The sequence below is a fragment of the Hibiscus syriacus genome, unplaced genomic scaffold (assembly GCF_006381635.1).
Source record: "Hibiscus syriacus cultivar Baekdansim isolate YM2019G1 unplaced genomic scaffold, ASM638163v2 tig00110548_pilon, whole genome shotgun sequence".
In the NCBI taxonomy this organism is placed as follows: domain Eukaryota; kingdom Viridiplantae; phylum Streptophyta; class Magnoliopsida; order Malvales; family Malvaceae; genus Hibiscus; species Hibiscus syriacus.
In genome coordinates this window covers 2,740,047-2,758,187 of record NW_024062775.1, presented here as the reverse complement: position 1 = coordinate 2,758,187, position 18,141 = coordinate 2,740,047, and the positions used below count along the sequence as shown (strand labels likewise).

The following is an 18,141-nucleotide window of genomic DNA, read 5'->3' as shown; positions in this document are numbered from 1 at the left end:
GAAAAATATTATAGAAATATTCCTTACTGAAAATTTATAAATCAAACTGAAAAATAAAATGAGGTTGACTTATCATAAGTCGTCCTCGATCACAGTAATTAAATAAATAAACTAGACTCATTTGAACAATTTACTTATAAATCAAATATAAGTCTCACTAAGCTTTAAAAATTATTTCCACTACACAATTTATTGAAATTTCATATTTTGGCAGTTTGCACTACCTTCAAAGAAATATTATTATGTATTATATATATATATATATATATATATATATATATATTGAAAAATTATTTCGTTTGCACTATTGAAAACTAGACTCAAATACGAATCTAACCATATAAGGAACTCCATCTAGTTCCAATTGTACAATTTATAACAATTTTTCAAAGGTAACTGACAGAAACTGTTTTGGACAGAATCTGCTGTCCTATTTTCTGACTTATCACTGATTAAAAAATCATATCTTTTTGTATACTCCTCAAACTCAATTTCCTTTTATTCTAAACGAAACTAGACTGATAGAAGAATCCAATTATATAAGATTCATCATCTAATCATTTTTGTAGAATTTCTGAAAATTTTCTGAACTTATCGTTCAAAACATAATTTATAGGCATATTTTACCAACTAGTGTCCTTGACTTATTCACTAGTTCTATTTGCTTACTAAATAAACATATAACCTTGAATCACACTTCACATAACACTAAGAGTCACTTCTTAACGTAATTCCGACTCTTGCTCATCGCATCTTCTCCACGATAATGTTCTAATTTCGCATCTTTTCCTTCTCTTTTGAGTTACTCCGATCACTAAATTTATCGTAGTCTGACAACGTCATATAACATCATAAAATATTCAAGCTTTATATTAGCATCAAACTATCATAATTTAAACTTAAATATAAAATTTCGATAAAAATAAAATAGACACTTAAATTGATATAAAACTAAATTGTACTTCCATCGTAATTTCAAACTTCTCAAAATATTCCTTAAATTTCATGAATATTTTATTTCAGTATCAACTCTTCAACTTTTACTAATTTCATAATCCAACCACTAATTATGATTTTTTTTTAGAATTCATATCAACTTTCCTGTTTAATTCATAATGACCCTTCACCATTATGATCATTTCACATTAATCACATAAAATTTCCAGTACCTCAATAAAATATTCAAATCATCACTTAAACATTCAAAAGCTTGCAATTTCATCCTAAACTTTCTTAGACTTTCCAAATCCAACCACACAACTTGATAAACTTGAAATTAAATCTCAACTTAAGAATTAAACCCAAAACTCAGCATATTAAATAAATTTCCATCATTACAATAATTTATTCAAATGATACTTCCACATTTAATAAACTTAAAATCAAGTCCCCATAATATTGATACTTTTCGAATTCCACCCTCAAATTTTATCAAATTTGAAATTTGGTTCCAAACAACTTTCCAACTTAAATTTCCAGCATTTTCAACTATGAAAAATCAGCATTAACCCTTCAAATATTATCTTGCAATAATATCCCACAATTCTCAAAACTTGTATAATAATCCTTTTATTAACTCAAGGCTCCAAATTGATCATCAAGTCACATATAACATTTCTAATATCAATTCTAGACCATAGGAATTTTTCCATGATTTTCCTCTAATTTCTTCATATGGTCGAACACCCCAAGAACAAATAAACTTGATTTCCATTCAATTTCAAGCATGAATTCAACTTCCTAGCATCAAATTCATGTTATTCTAATCACATTAACATCAAATTATATCAAAATCCAATCACTCTCTAAAACCCCAACATGGTCGAATATCATATAAGATAAGCATGTACAATTAATTGTAATCATCATACATGCCTTAGGATTAATCACTAACATCAAATACATAAAAATCTTTCATTAAATCTTCAAAATCCATAAACCCTTTATAAACCCTAATCACCAAATCTCAACATCCAAACATGTTTAGCATGAGTTTCTTACACCAAATGATAGAGAATTTGATGTAGAACATTTTTCTATTTCACAACTTTTTCCAAAATCTTACTAAAATAGCTCAAAAATGAAAAGAATTTTTTTTACCTTGAATGGGGTTCACAACAGCAACTGGTGGAGGAAGAAGAACTCTAAAATTTTCTAATACACATGGCAATTTAACAAATTTAATTGAATTTAAAATTCAATTCTTGAGAAATTCCATTTTTGCCATTAATGAATCATAAAATTTACCAAATATTATTGCCATATTCTCCATTAAAATATTCTTTGGTCAAAGATGAATCAACTTGGCTTTAACCTTCCACTTTGGCTATGAAATTTTTGAAAATTGTATTTTAGTCACTAAAATTCCACTGTTCGACCAAATCTGAAAAATTACAATGTTCTGAGCCAAATTTCTTTGATCTAAATTATGGAAATAATATTTCCAACCATTTTCTAACCTCCTTCAAATTTTCATAAAATTCTGGTTTAATCCGATTATCCGATTCAATACTGAACATTTTTTTGCTTTATAGCTTTTAACACAAATCTCGTACCGAAAATCTGATTCCTACAAAAATCATTGTTTTAGGCCAAACTGTTTATTTACGGCTAAAATCTATAACTTTTTAAAATTATATTTTTAGTACCTAAACTTTTACAAACTGTATACTTTAGCCATCAAACTTTCAAAACTTACATTTTAGTAACTAGTCAAAATTTGGGGTATTACATTAGTAACCAACGTTACTCTAACGACAATTTCTATTAAATAGATTTGTCCACTTTGAAATTAAGCAAACATGTTAAACGACATGATAAATCCTAAAAACGAATTTGTTTGCTTATCTCAATTTTTCCAAGATTTATGAATCATCTTGGATTAATTTTTTAGAAAGGTAGAAGATAGATTATGTGTTAAGATTGTTAGAAGTATATCAATCCGAGACGATAAAAAAAAGGAAAATCTTATTTAAATAATTGATTTACACAAGTTGTAATAACATTTAATTCCACGGTATGATCTTGTCGCAAAATTCGTGTACATGAAACAAGAATAAAATAAAAAGATTAATAACATGGGAAATTTTCTATAAATAATCGAAAGGAATATAGAATAAAACTAAATACACTATTAGAGATGGAATAACCGATTGGAAACAAGTTGAGGCCTGCAACTACGCAATTTCCTTAAGATAGATTTTTGGCCACTCCTTGGTGCTCGAGATCTATGGTTGTTTGTCTCCTAGGATACAACAACGAGATGATCAATGCACAGTAGCACAACTGTCGAGATCACGAACTATTCATTACCTTCGTCTATCACCAAAAATTAGAGGAGATAACTTTTGAATAGTTTTTTGAGTTGTTTTGAATTATGTTTAACCTAGTAGGTTTACACGATATTTATAGGGATTTTATATTGTGAACAATTGGAAATTTTTGACCTAATGAAAACTAATGAGAATCAAGTAACTAAGCAATTTCCAAAATTATTGTTTTTATTAAAGAAACCTTTTAACATGTATCCTTTTAATTCCAAAAACAAAATTAGAAAATATATGCTCTATTTGAGGAAAATATTTCACATTTGGGTTAAAATTCGCAAGCCCACAAAGAGCCTAACCAGTTTGGACATTAACGTTACCTACATCGTACACGTCTGTACATGTACGAACCAACAATTGGTTCCACATTTTTCCTCAACAACGTTTGGATCAATTTCTCATTCAAAGCTCCAAAATTATCAATTTTTTCAACATAATATTGAATCTTGCTGTTAAAGAGACAAGGCATCCCATCTTCATTTTAATCAATTTCTGACTTCAATGATAAAATATTGTGATATGTAGGTGAATTTGATAATAATGCCCTCCATCAATTTTAAGCTTGCCTTTAATGGCAAAAAGACTAGGATAGTCCGACGCTAAAATGTTTTGTCTATAGGTAGCAGTCCTTTGCGTGCTGCTCTCTACTTTCTTTCTTTTTTCCAGTTCATCAGCAAAAAGCTTAACGGATATCACCAATTAATATATGTTAGTCGATGGAATAGTAAATTCAATTTGTATTAATGTTGCTGATCAACTCCTATAAGTTGAGAATTCGAAACCTAGCCAGAATATCAAGGAAGAAACTTTACACATCTCAGTTACATTATTGGAAATAACTCTAGTGTATAGAGCTAAAAACATTTCAATTCACGATCCCCTTAAATAACTCACCATAACACTTGAAAATAAGAATCTTACTAAACTTTCAACTTTGATATAATTTCTTCCTAACATCATAAATCTCTTATTTCTACTGACTACAAGTTAAATATAACTTTAACTTCACTTACTAACTCTTTCTCAAAATTTCAATCAAAACCCCCTTTTCTTTAATCACTCATAATTTATAATTCTTGTAGTTTTTATAACCCTTTAAGCTTATGCATCACCCCAGAAACCAAAACTAAACTTAGAATTTAATAAACAATCAATTTAAAATAAACTTACCTTAGGTATAAGCTCACAGTGGAGAGGACAAAGGGAGGATGAAGAAAGAGAGAATTCTAGACTTTTTAATTAACTCCCTCCTCCCACTCCACGTGACTAGATGAATTTTTAATTCATCTTCTTGCTAAATGATCAATATGCTCTTCCAAATTCCTTTCTTTGCTATTCACTCCTACACAACAATTTTCAAATAAATCCCTAAAATTTTCACTTTATCTAATTTGACCATAAAATTTTGTAATTTAGTCACAAACCCGATGTTTAGGATGTTACAACAAGTCACCTTTGTTGAGGGGTGACATAGACATTGGTCTTGAATTCATATTCCATTACTTTTAAACGCAAGCAATGATGATATGTCTGTGAACAAAGATTTACAAGTCTTGTTTGGGAGAGAAAGTTGTAGTGGGCCAAAGCCAATGTTTTTCCCACAGTGCAAGTCAGTGTTTCTTTTGATAGTATTAAATTTGAATTTCCATTTTTCTACTTTAGTGTTTTCTGTAACATTTACATTGTTTGTAAAAAAAATTGAAATCGATATTTCACTAAATTCTTAGGCCTCGGAAGGGACGTTTGAGGAATGTTATTATTGACCACTTCACTATCCAATACACTCTAAACATAACTATTATCAGGTTTTATTGTAGTTGTAAGCGTAACACCCTAATATGATTTGACTTGAAGTCTAGATGAGTAGAGTGTCACACGGAACCACCTAAGCAGCTAACCATTTTTTTGAAACCATTGACCAATTTAGCATTCAAACATGATGTGAAATGCCTCAAGTATTATACATTTACAAAATATGAATATTCAGAAATACAAGGGATCTCCCAAAATTAATCTCCAAAATATATTAGTACAAAATAGAATTTACGACTCAAATAATAACAAGGTTCTATGATAATACATGTCTTCTACAATACTCGAGACGTACTCTGATTAGATGATCGAGTCTAGAAATCTAAGATTTGGTGATGTGCTCCTCGATTGGCACCTAAGAACATGCACATAGAAACACATGCCATACGCTGAGCTTCACAAGCTCAATGCTACACAAATAATCAAATTATACTACATGTATTCAATAAGCAAGCATGTTATAGGTATGGTTATGAACATTTACATACACTAATACACAACAAGATTAAGCATCATGGTGTAGCTCGGGGTCACTTAGTATCACGTAACTCATAACCCTCTTTGCTTACTAAAGAACCATAGATGAAACTTGGGTCACACAACATCAGCATCTCCTTAAACCTCGAGCTAAGTCTAGGTTACATAGCATCGGAAGCTCACTCGACCAGTATACTCCTCTAGAGTACTCAGGATATGGTCGGGTCACTTATCATCGACACTTTATCCAACTAGCATTTTAAAGTTCACAACACTGGTTTGGATATATTTGGATAATCCTCATTCTAACATATAATGTCACTCAAGTAATTGAAGTGTCCTCATCGTTTCTCAAGAATCAAACAAGGGCATAAGTCTTATGGAATCTTACCTCATTTAGACTTTATGTTATCACACAATTATTAAGGTTTACAATTGTATTCTTATTGTAAATTTTCCCTTCTTGATAAAACCCAAACTCCATTCCACTATCTTAAGCTAGTTTTCTAACCCAAACACTCACGATGGTACCGATACTCCCCATTGGGTATCAGTATTTTTCCTTCCCTGTGGCATCGATACCAAATTTACCTTCGATGTTTGAAAATTAGAATCAGTATCGATACTCCTCGACAAGTATCGATAATTGTCATCCTCAATATTGATACTCCAATAAATACCGATACCAAAATTGCTTTCAATGTTTTGAAAAATGCCTTGGTATCGGTACCCCTATGGGGAGTATCAATACTCTACCATTGGTGTCGATAATCAAAGGAGTATCGATACCAAAATTAGCTTCGATGTTTTTGATCAAGGCCTTGAGTATCAATATTAGGCCCCGAGTATCGATATCACTTGACTAGTATCGATACTCTTTGATGGGGTATCGATATTGTACTCACAATTCCTTGATAGGGTATCGATATCCATAAACTCTATTTTCTCTCATCTAAAATCCTCCAATTTATTCCTAAAGTGTCCCAAAGGCCCCAAAATGATGCTTAAAGCTTATTTTATATTGTCGCAACTGGCCCTTCGGGGGGAAAGTCGACTAGTTACAACAATGGAGTTTTTGAAATAATTTTATGAAATGTTGGAGTCTCCACCAATCATTTTAAGGTGCGATTGAGACACCATAAAAAATCGGGTAATTTAATAAAACATTTTTTTTTATCAAAATACAAGTTTATGGTATACAAAAACCAGAAAATAGGCTTAGGAGTCAGTTACGCGTGGGGAAAGGTTAACACCCCACAACGCCCAAAAATTGATACCTAATTGATTACCCTATATTTAAGAATTTGGAAATTTTGAGTTCGAGAGTTTATTTAATTTAGAAATCAATATGGATACAAAGTTGAAGAGGATATACATTTATTAAAGCCAATAATATTCACCTCCTACCATGAATGCGAAAGATCAATTATTGTCCCCATAAACAAGCATTGTCTTGGGAATTGAGAAATTATCATGCAGTTTTGAAAATAATGTTGACCTACTTCGGGAATCACCAGTAGTCACCCCCTGAGCATGATTGCGGGAGACATACTATTGACTCCCTAATAAGTGAACATTGTCTTACATTTAAAATTGGATGCAATCAATCAACTAGTTAAAGACCTAGTTATACTAGGTGGGTTAATTAGAGGTTTTTTCCAACTTAAAGTGTCAAATTGTGAAGATTAAAGAACCTAGAGGATTAAACCTTAAAAAATAGGGCCTCTAATATTAATCCAAGTTTATTTTAGACAATTATTTGAATAAGATAATCAAATTGAACAATCAAGCATTTAATGCGAAAGCCCAAGTCGAATTATTCATTAAGTTAAAGGACTAAAGTGAAATTAAACCTAAAGTGAAGGCTCTAATTAATAGCCTAATTGATTATTTCAATTGGATAATCTAATTAAAACTTTAGGGACTAAATCATGAGGTAAATAAAGTTAAGGCTCTATTATTACCTTAAGTAATTATTTAACTGGTTATTGAATCAAATGATTGAAATGATCCTTCGGCCATGTTAAATGTGGATGCCAATTCAAATCAACCCCTAAATTAATGGACTAAGTGTAAGGATTCTAAAACTAAGGATTCATCCTAAAAAATTAAAAAAAAGAATATTTAAAATAACTAAAATAATAAACATGCAATCAAGCATAAAGTAAAGAAAATGATATGCAATAATATAAAAATTAATTAATAAGTTACAAATTAAAAATTGATTATTAAACTGAATTAAAATTAGAATTAATTAATAAAACAATTAATCTAAGGATTAAATTGAAATTTACAAAATTATTCAGAGACTAAATCTAAATTAATTGTATAATTTCAAATTAGTGACTAAATTGAAATAAAGAAAAATTGAACATGCAATTAAAGGATTAAAATAGGGAATTAAACGTAAAAACGCGGGCAAAGTTGGAGGACCTCAAAGAAGATAAACTAGAAAGTTAATACTAGAAAGTAGCAAAATGAGGACATTAATTTTAAAATGGATGAAATAAACATAATTCGGAACTAAATCGCAATCGGTGAAGCTTGCAATGATTGCGGAGGAGATTAGACCGTTCGGATCCAAAACACACAGGTTCACGAACAAAATGGCGCAGGTTTTGCTGTCGTTGTCGATGGCCGTTCGGGTCCAAACTTCACCAGGTGGTTCGTCTTGATGTTGTGGTTTCATATCGGGCTTTGGTTTCGTCTGAATTAGCCCCTATCTTAATAAAAACAGTCGAGAACGTTTTTGCTTTCAATGCTCCGATCTCTCCCGCCACCGTTGGATGGTGTTGGCTTCGAGATATATTGTTCCAGTGGACACGACGAGCCTTCTCACCGTTCGGATTAGCCAACGGAGACCACACGCCGGCGAGAAGTTCCGACCAAGAGGTAAGCTTCTTTCCTTCTTTATTTCATGTTTTCTTTGTGTTGATGGCTTCAAAATAAAAAAAAAATAAAAAAGAAGATCCATTTCTTGCTTGGTTTGAATGATCAGAAAAAAAAAGTCTTTGTATTTCTTTCTTTTGTTTCGAATATGAAAAAATGGACAGGGCTTTTGTATTGCTTACGAATGGGGGAAAATCTCCTTTGTTACAATTTGATTGGATTTTATAACCCAATTTTTATAGTTTTCATCGCCTCAAAAAATATAAATTACACTCCCCTTTGTTTTACTAAGCTAACCGAATTGATTCCTCATTGTGCATGTGTTGTTGGAGCTCGAGGACACCTAGAATTGTACAGCTGGAATGGACGGTTGAAGGTGCTGACTGGAGCATTTGGAGGCTTCTGGAAGGAAGCTGGCATTGCATGGAAGCGGCTGCTGTTGATTGTGGGAACTCTAGGGTTGTCTCATAAAAGTTATGTGGCTGTTGGGTTTGATGTAATAATTTTGGCTTTGGGTCACATGTAAGGGATAATTGGGTAATGGGTTAAGGTTTAATGGTTTTGGGGTAATGTGATTAAAGAAATTGGGACGGAATACTACGGTGGTTTGGGCACGTCTTTAGACGACAATCGTCGGATGCGGTCAGAAGGGTAGAGTCGATTACAGTCGACGGTGTCAGAAGGAGAGGACGACCAAGGAGGAAGTGGATAGACTGCGTGAGATCTGATTTGAAGGATTTAGCCCTTAGTGAGGACATGACCTCTGATAGGAAAGTATAGAGACTTAAGATCAGGGTAGCCGAGTAGTGTGGATCACAGCCACAGGGTGTAGTATCTCTGGCTTCTTTTTATGCCTTTGTTGTATTTTCCATGAATTCTACTGTTTATACGTTTCTGTCTTTGAAATTTATAAAGACGTAGAACTAGGGTAGCGGAGTAGGGTTGTCTTAGTTTGGGTTTTAACCCATTTGACTTTATTCCTTCTAGTAGTTTGTTTTCGTTGACTTCTGTGTATTCTTCTCTTCATATTTCCTCTATTTAAATTTAACCGGGGCTTACGTTTCTGTCTATAAGTAGAGATTTTTACGCAGGAATTAATTGGAAGGGAAACTGCTCTCAATTATGTATTTATTGACTTATCTATACATACATTGTATTTTATCTTTATTTTTACTTTTCTTACTGACGGAGGTCTCCTACGGAAGCTGTTCTCAACCAGAAGTTGGGGGCAGTCTACTACTTCACCTCCCCCTAACCCCATTGCATATGGGAATAGGATTTTGTTGTTGTTGTTATTGGTTTTAATCGGTTATTATAATTGGGTTTGGAAGATATGTTATGGGCTAATGTTGTAGGGAATGGGTCGTTGGGTGAATTGTAAGGGAAAGGCATAAATGTGTTTGAGTGGAAATGAGTTGATTTGGTCCACTGTTTGAGTTTAGGATGAAAACAGATTGGTTTGTAGTAAGGGAATTGTTTTAGGTTTGCAAGGTAATAGGTACAATTGGGCTGAATGGGTTTAATAGATGGACATGTAAATGGTCTTTGGATTTGGGTATTAATTTGGTACCCAAAATTAAATTTTAATTTGGCTTCCAATAAATGCTCACGTGAACATAAACAAACATTTGAACCCATGGTCATGACTTTAAATTGATGTTCAAATGATCCGATTTGAATTGAGTTATTTGGACAAAATTAGGGTACAACACAAACATAAGGAGTATGAAAGGTCATTACTTTACATATGAATAACAACAAATCTTGTTTTCATGCATTTAAACCCCTCAAGTGCACACAAAGGCTTATACACCCAAAACAAGCAACAAACAACATATGTCGACTTACAAGAAGTAGAGGGAGGTTAGAAGTATGTTACCTTACATCTAGAAGTTGAAAAATCAATACTCAATTGTTGTTAACAATTAACAGAATATGTGACATGATAATTGATATAATCACACATTTATTCTCTGTTATTTACATATTTTCTAAATTTATTCATACTTTTAAATAAATTTTAGCATAAAATATATATTTTTAAATAAAAATAAAATACTTTCATATAAAGTATTCTACCAAATTGTTTTCTTTTGTTTTCTTTCAACTAGAGAGTTACACATGTCACTCTTTGATTGGTAAAAGTAAATATATTAAATTAAAATAAAGTTAGTGTTCCAACTGAATGGTGACATGTGGCATTAGACGTGAGCAAAACTCGGCTCGAAAAAATTTTAAGTTCAAACCGAGTTGTAAAATACAACTTGAATAACTTGAATTTTTTAGTAATTAGTGGATTGATTTTCAAGTTTGAGTTGAGTCACTCTCTGTATCATAAATGTATATAACATATGAAAAAAAATGAAGAAATACATATGTATTGTATGTGGTTATAAAAATCATTTAAATTGGAATCAAATAATATCATAATAAACAAAATATTTATAATTAAATTTAAACATAAACTCAAAAATTTGATTCGACTCGAATTTTATAAACTCGATTAAAAAAAATTCAAGTCAACTATGAGTTGTAAAATAGGACTGGTCAACTCGAAATCCTTTTACTCGAATCGACCGATCGAACGCTCATCCCTACGTGGCATGAAATGTAGTATCATTTTATTGAAATATTAAATTTATTTTAATTTATTAAAAATATAACTGAATTGAGAGAATATGTAAATAACATAGATCAAATGTGTGATTATATCAATATATTTAACTGTTATTAACGACAATTAACTCAAGATGATCACATCTTAATTTAATAAAAATAAAAATAATTATATAACATATTTTTTTAAAATCAATGAAAAAGTAAATAAAATATAAATATATATAATCGTTAACCTAATATCTAAATTGTCGGAGCCCACTATCTTGAAGCAGAGGGCAAGCAGTCATTCAATTGGCGAGGCTGACCCCACTTTTTCAAATATGAACAGTCACCGTACGCACGCACGCACGCATTTCAGCCTAATCCCAATTGAAAAGCACAACCAAATGACTCATCAAACAACATTACTCTTTTCCGGTTCCCATTGATTAGTAAAAAGAAAGAAAATCATTCTAAAGATATTAACTTTTTGGTCATCAATTTTTGTTTCAAAAAAGTAATATCAAGCCCTAGTTTTTTTAATATATTTTGGGGGGATTTGTTTTATGCAAGTAACATCTTCCGGGTGTTGGTTAGTTGTATTATCTTGAAGTGATTATCATGTTTTATAGGTGGCCTAACTTTTGACAAGTATAGCCGAAAAAAAAGTAGTTATGCTGTACGGCAATTAAATATAAGGTTAAAAAATAGTTATTATAGATGTTAATATTTTGTTAATATTTTTAGTATAGCGTTATTTAAAATATTATTTTTTTTATTAAAAATATTAATTTTTCTATGTAAAATGAATATTTTTTATATTAATATTTTCGGTAGAAAAAAATATTTTAGATAGTTCCCAATATTAATATTTCCGATAAAAATAACATTTTAAGTAGTAATATACCAAAAATATTAAAAAATTAATTTTATATTAGAATGTCATTCCTTGTACATCCCATAAAAAGCATTATTGGGAAGTGCTTACACAATCCACTCCAACTTTCTCTGCTTAAGCAAACATCCCCATTCTCGCTCCATTATTATTTTCATTTTTTAATGAAATAATAAAAATAACATTATAACTCGAATAGATTTTTTTATACCAACCGTTAAAACTACAATATATAGTTTTTTTCCCCCAATGTCCATGTTCAAAATTATAAGAAAGGGGAAACTAGAGCTTCTTGAAATGAAAAAGCCAAAAATAAATGGAAATGAAGAAGGGTGACGTGGTACCCATCTCTAACCAGTTAAACCAGGCATGAAGTGGGAGACAGTTCATGTGGTTCGTTGTAAAGTTAACTTTTTAGTATCCAATATGTCCCATGACTGCAGAAGGATATATATATATATATATATATAATATTTTTCCGATAATCAGTTGTTTGGTATATTTATCTATATAGAGATGCCAAAATCGTAGAGTTCAAACTGAATGAATCGACAACTCAAAAATCTGCCTGATGACGCAACCACATACAATGAATTTGGTTGCGATATTTATCGGACATCAAAATTCTTCCTATGAGCGTAATATGCAAGTTCGGGCAAATATTTTAGCCTGTTCCTCGAAAGAGTCATCGCTCAACTGTCGAAAATTTGTAGTTAACCATGATAATGGTATTCGACCACCGTTGAAATTAGACGAGATACCTCCAAGATAATCCTCGCACAAGGAATGTCAATCATCATCCATCACACCAGAAATGACATCTCCATCTATCGAAAGCCTCAAATATAAAGAAACATCCTCAAGCGTAATAATATACTCCCCACACGATAGATGAAATGTGTGTTCTGGTCTCTGCCTCTCAACTAGTGCAGAAATAAGGTTGGATTCAAGGTTACAATGTCTTTCATATATTGCTATGTAACTGAATCAAACCTCGGCTTAATATGACCAGACATAATTCAGTGTCTTTAACTTAGCGTTACGAATAAATGGATCTAATAGACGGTCATTACCCTAATTAAATAAGTAGTATATAAATTAAAATATAAATTAATACTAAAAAAATAAAACATTCACAATAATGAACATAACACAATTTAAAATTATGACCGTATCGACAAAATGACTCTATATATAATTTTTATCTAAACGCAATAACCTACTTTTCATTTTATAATTACAAAACATAAAATAAAAAAAACTACAATAAAATATAATAAAATAATAAACTATTTAATGATTATAATATAATAAAAATAATTTTACCTTCTAAAAACAATAAACTCGCTTTAAGGTTGTTAGAATGAATGATAAAAGTAAGAATGATATATATATTTTTTGTACAATTTGAGAGTTGTATGAGGTGATTTTTATAGGGAAAGAATATGTGGTAATTAAGGGGGAGCGACAGATGGTTGGAGGTATTTATGGAAGGCATTCGCGCTTTTCACCATGTGTCAGTTTTATCACGTATGCGCGGATGGTGATCTATGTTTTCCCCACGTGATGCCAACTTAGACAAAAACCCAAGATACGTATTTGGTGATCCGCGTCTTCAGTCTATATTAATAAATGAGTGTTATATCGATAAAATTTGATCGATATATATCATACATGTAATTATTATTTGGGTAAAGTATAGTAATGGTCATTGAACATTTCTGAAACTTTCATTTAGGTCCCCCAACTTTTAAAACTTGCAATACAATCCCCTAACATTTATTCCGTTTGCAAAATGGTCCCCAACTTAAACCACTGTTAGAAAATTAGGGTAAATTATATAATCGGTCATTAAACTTTTCAGACACTTGAATTTAGGTCTCCCAACTTTTAAAACTTATAAAACAGTCCTTAATTTAATTATAAACCCCAATTTCCAAAGTAATTCAATTTCATTCTAAACCATTGATTCTACTAAATCATAAATGATCACTGTATGAGCAAATTCAGGTGAATCATAAATGATCGCACTGTAAAGCACTGAAGGGTTAGGTACTCAAATTTGATAAAAAAATAGCATGCAAGAACATAGTGGTACTTAAATCATAATGCTCCAAATGTGTGTTCCGAATTTCATATAGTCAAAAGTTGAAGAAATGAGCAGAGTTTATGGGAAGTTGAAATACCGAATAGAGTGCTTCCATTTTGCTATTCGGGATGTTTAATCAATGCATCTTGTTATTCAAAATTGATATAAATAGTTAAACAAACCTCAAATTTATATTGAAATAAATATTGTCAAATAGTAAATTCATGTTCAAAATTTCAAAACACCTTAATTTCATTCTAAACCCTAAATTTCAAAATAATTTAATTACATTCTAAACCTTAAATTGAAGTATTTTAGAATTTGGGGTTTAAAATTTAATTGAATTATTTTGGAATTTAGGGTTTAGAATGAAATTGAATTACTTTGGAAATTGGGGTTTAGAATGAAATTGAGGACTATTTTACAAGTTTTAAAAGTTGGGAGACCTAAATTCAAGTGCCTGAAAAGTTCAATGACTGTTACCCTAATTTTCTAACAGTGGTTTAAGTCGAGGGACCATATTACAAACGGAATAAATGTTAGGGGACTGTATTGCAAGTTTTAAAAGTTGGGGGACTTAAATGCAAGCTTCAGAAATTTTCAGTGACCATTACTATAATTTACCCTTATTATTTCTTTGGGTAAAAACGGCCAACCTTTGTACGGAGGAAAGGAAAAGAGGAAAAAGAGAAATTTTTATTATTAGTTTTTTATCTAATAATTCTTTCCTTTGATTAAAATCGGTCACCCACCCTCCCAAACTCCCTTCTTAAGAACCCTTTGCGCCCTCATATCCTTTCATAACAAAGAAAACAAAGCCTCTCCAATTCCATCGGTAAAACAAAATATATTTTCAATTTTCAGCTCGATGGGTGTTGATGATGATGATCCATGTAATACCGGCCTTTTTCTAGGGTTAGGCTTCTCCTCGACCCTGGAAACCCCGACCAAGAAGCCATCATGTCTCAAGTTTGAACAACCGCAACCACCCTCGCCGGCGGCAGCGCCACTACCACCGAGTTTTGAACCGTCGTTGACCTTGGGTCTTTGTGGTGCTCAATTTTACCAAGTGAACAAAAAGGTTGACGTCAATAAAGGTGATTATCTTCGTCACCATGATCAGGAACTCATGGCCGGTGATTTGTATTGTCGTCAAGCTTCTCCCCGTAGCACTGTTTCTTCGTTTTCTAGTGGTAGAATCAAGAGAGAAAGAGAATTTGGCAACGAGGAAGTAGAGGTAGAGAAGAATTCGTGTAGATTTAGTGATGAAGATGAAGACGGTGTTCATATAAGAAAGAAACTTAGGCTCACCAAAGAACAATCTGCTGTTCTCGAGGAAAGCTTCAAACAGCATAGCACTTTCAATCCTGTTAGTACTCTCACCTTTTTTCCCAAGCCCTTCATTTCTTTCTCTATATCTTGGTTTAATCTTTTTCTTATATTTTATGCAAAAACAGAAGCAAAAGCAAGCTTTAGCCAAGCAATTAAGCCTGACGCCTAGACAAGTTGAAGTTTGGTTCCAGAACAGGAGAGCAAGGTAAATTGATCATCTATAAACTTGTTCCCTTTTACCTTTTTCATTCATCAAGCAAAATCATAAAAAGAAACATGTTTTTTTTATGTGCAGGACAAAGCTTAAGCAAACTGAGGTAGACTGTGAGTTCTTGAAGAAGTGTTGTGAGACACTGACAGATGAGAACAGGAGACTGCAAAAGGAACTACAAGAACTCAAGGCGCTGAAAATGGCGGCTCAGCCTTTTTAAATGCAGATGCCGGCGGCTACTCTCACCATGTGCCCGTCTTGTGAAAGAATCGGCGGCGTTGCCGATGGCAATTCCAAGAGCCCATTTTCAATGGCTTCGAAGCCTCATTTCAACAAGCCCTTCTCCAACCCTTCTGCAGCATGTTGATTAAGTTCTTTAGAACTTAGTATAGGAAGAAGAAAGGAAAGGAAAGACTCCTCCCCCACAACCCATTTTTGGTTTAAGGGCTTGTAGTGAATTAAAATTAAGGTAATTTGTAGAAAAAGGATGGTATAATTACTGATCAATCTTTTCCTCTCTTTTTTAAAATGTATATGTTTGTAAATTATATTCAGAAGAAGAAAAATAGTATATCTATGAAGGAATTAGTCTTGATATTTATTATTGATTCATTTGTTCATAGCTAATGATAATATTTTTGTTTTTTTTTTATCAATTCCTCCTTTAGTTTGTTTATTCTTAAGATTTGATTATATGGATATGGATAGAACAACATTTGATATAAAAATAATAATGAAATAGATTGTGCTTTTGACCGTTCAGAAAATCTTCTCCCATGAAATTTTGCACCAAAGGTAAAAATACAAAAATACAAGTAAATAATGGTGTTCACATTGACTTTTTTTCAAAATGAAAAAAAAAGTTAGAATAAAAATCACTGTTTTGAAAATCGGATCGGATCGGACCGGCCGGTTCAATCGGGAACCATATGCTAGTCCGATTCAATCTAAATCGGTTGAACTGTTACTAGTGAACCGGCCAGAACCGCTGAATCGTTCGAACTGGACCGGCTGAAAACCGAAAAAAACTAAAATTTTTGTTTTTTTTTTTAAAATTAAACCAAACAACGTCGTTTGTTAAACGAGCCAAGTTGAACTCAAGTATTGCTGAGCTCGACTCGAACTTGAAAACTTTAAAAGTAAGCTTAACTCGACTCAAACTCACAAGCTAAAAATTATCAAGTTCAACTCAAACTCGAAATATAATATTGAAACTAGAACTCAAAAAGGCTTGAACTAAAAAAATTTAGAAGCTCGATTGAAGCCTAAAATTCAAGCTTAATTGAAGTGAAAGAATAGTTCACTCAATGCTCACCAAAAGGCTCCATGATTTTAAATGTCAAATTACCTCTATTATTTATAGAAGTTAATTGTGATGCTCTTCTATGTTTCTTAGCAATGTGAGATTGTTTTGTTCTCATATTTTTACTCTTTAGACTTTTGGGATGCTCTTCTATGTTTCTTAGCCATGTGAGATTATTTAAAAAAAAAAAATTAAACCAAACAATATCATTTTGTTATGATTTTTTTAACCCCAAATTTATTTTTTAATTATAGTTGTATAATTATATTTATTATTTAATATGTTTTACCTAAAATATTATGTTGTAGTTAATTTGAATCATTTTGTTTCACTTTATTTTATGGTTTTTAACTTATATATGTTATGACTTGCTTTGAATATAACTTGTGATATAAAAAATTATTTTTTATTAAATATTTTTGGTATTTTTATTTAATTTTTTAAATAATTATGATGTCGTCCGGTTCTTCCAACCGATCGAACCGATTCGATCGGTTGAATCAATGAACCGATAGCATGACCGGTTCGCTAACCAGTCCGGTTATAAAAATCATAAAAATCTTGTTGAATCAACCCTGCACTCGTCCGGGAAACTTCTTACACACTTGTCAAGAAATAGGTTCTTAACTAGTCTTTTCTTTCTCATTCAATTGCAATTTCAGTCCATCAATTCATATAATTATTTTTAAAATAATATAAAATAATAAAGGATGGAATAAAAATCTAATGTTGGTTGGATTATAATAAGAATGTAATCTTGGGGAATAGTGTCAATGTCTCAAATGAAGAAGAAAATGAGATATGATATGATAGAACCAGTTGAGGCTTATGATTTAGTGACAGATGAAAAGTGTGGGGGAGGAGGTTAGCTCACGTGTTTGTCTTTCTCACATGAGAGATAAAAATAAAACAAAATAAAAGGGGTGGTGGTGAGACTAAGAAAGGAATGGATGGTTCACTTGTAAAAGTAGTGTTTAGCCCAGTCATGGTCTTGTTTGATGCTCTCTCTTTAAGGGAACCGGTGGGTCATATCCCACGGGTTGTGCCAATGGCTTCCCCTCCTCTCTATCTCTATATTATCTCTACAATTTTACTTATATATATTATTTGTTTTTACTAACATTACGTGTATGTGGATTCAATTGTTTAGTATTATCACAACAAGACTATATTGTACTTTTGAGTATAACACAAGTATTCTCTAAGTAG

The 18,141-nt window shown here is 31.7% G+C and overlaps 1 pseudogene; it reads left to right on the top strand.

Annotated features, from left to right (window-relative positions):
• Positions 1-14,939: 14,939 nt before the first annotated feature.
• LOC120130740 lies at positions 14,940-16,093 on the top strand (annotated as a pseudogene).
• The last annotated feature ends 2,048 nt before the right edge of the window (positions 16,094-18,141 follow it).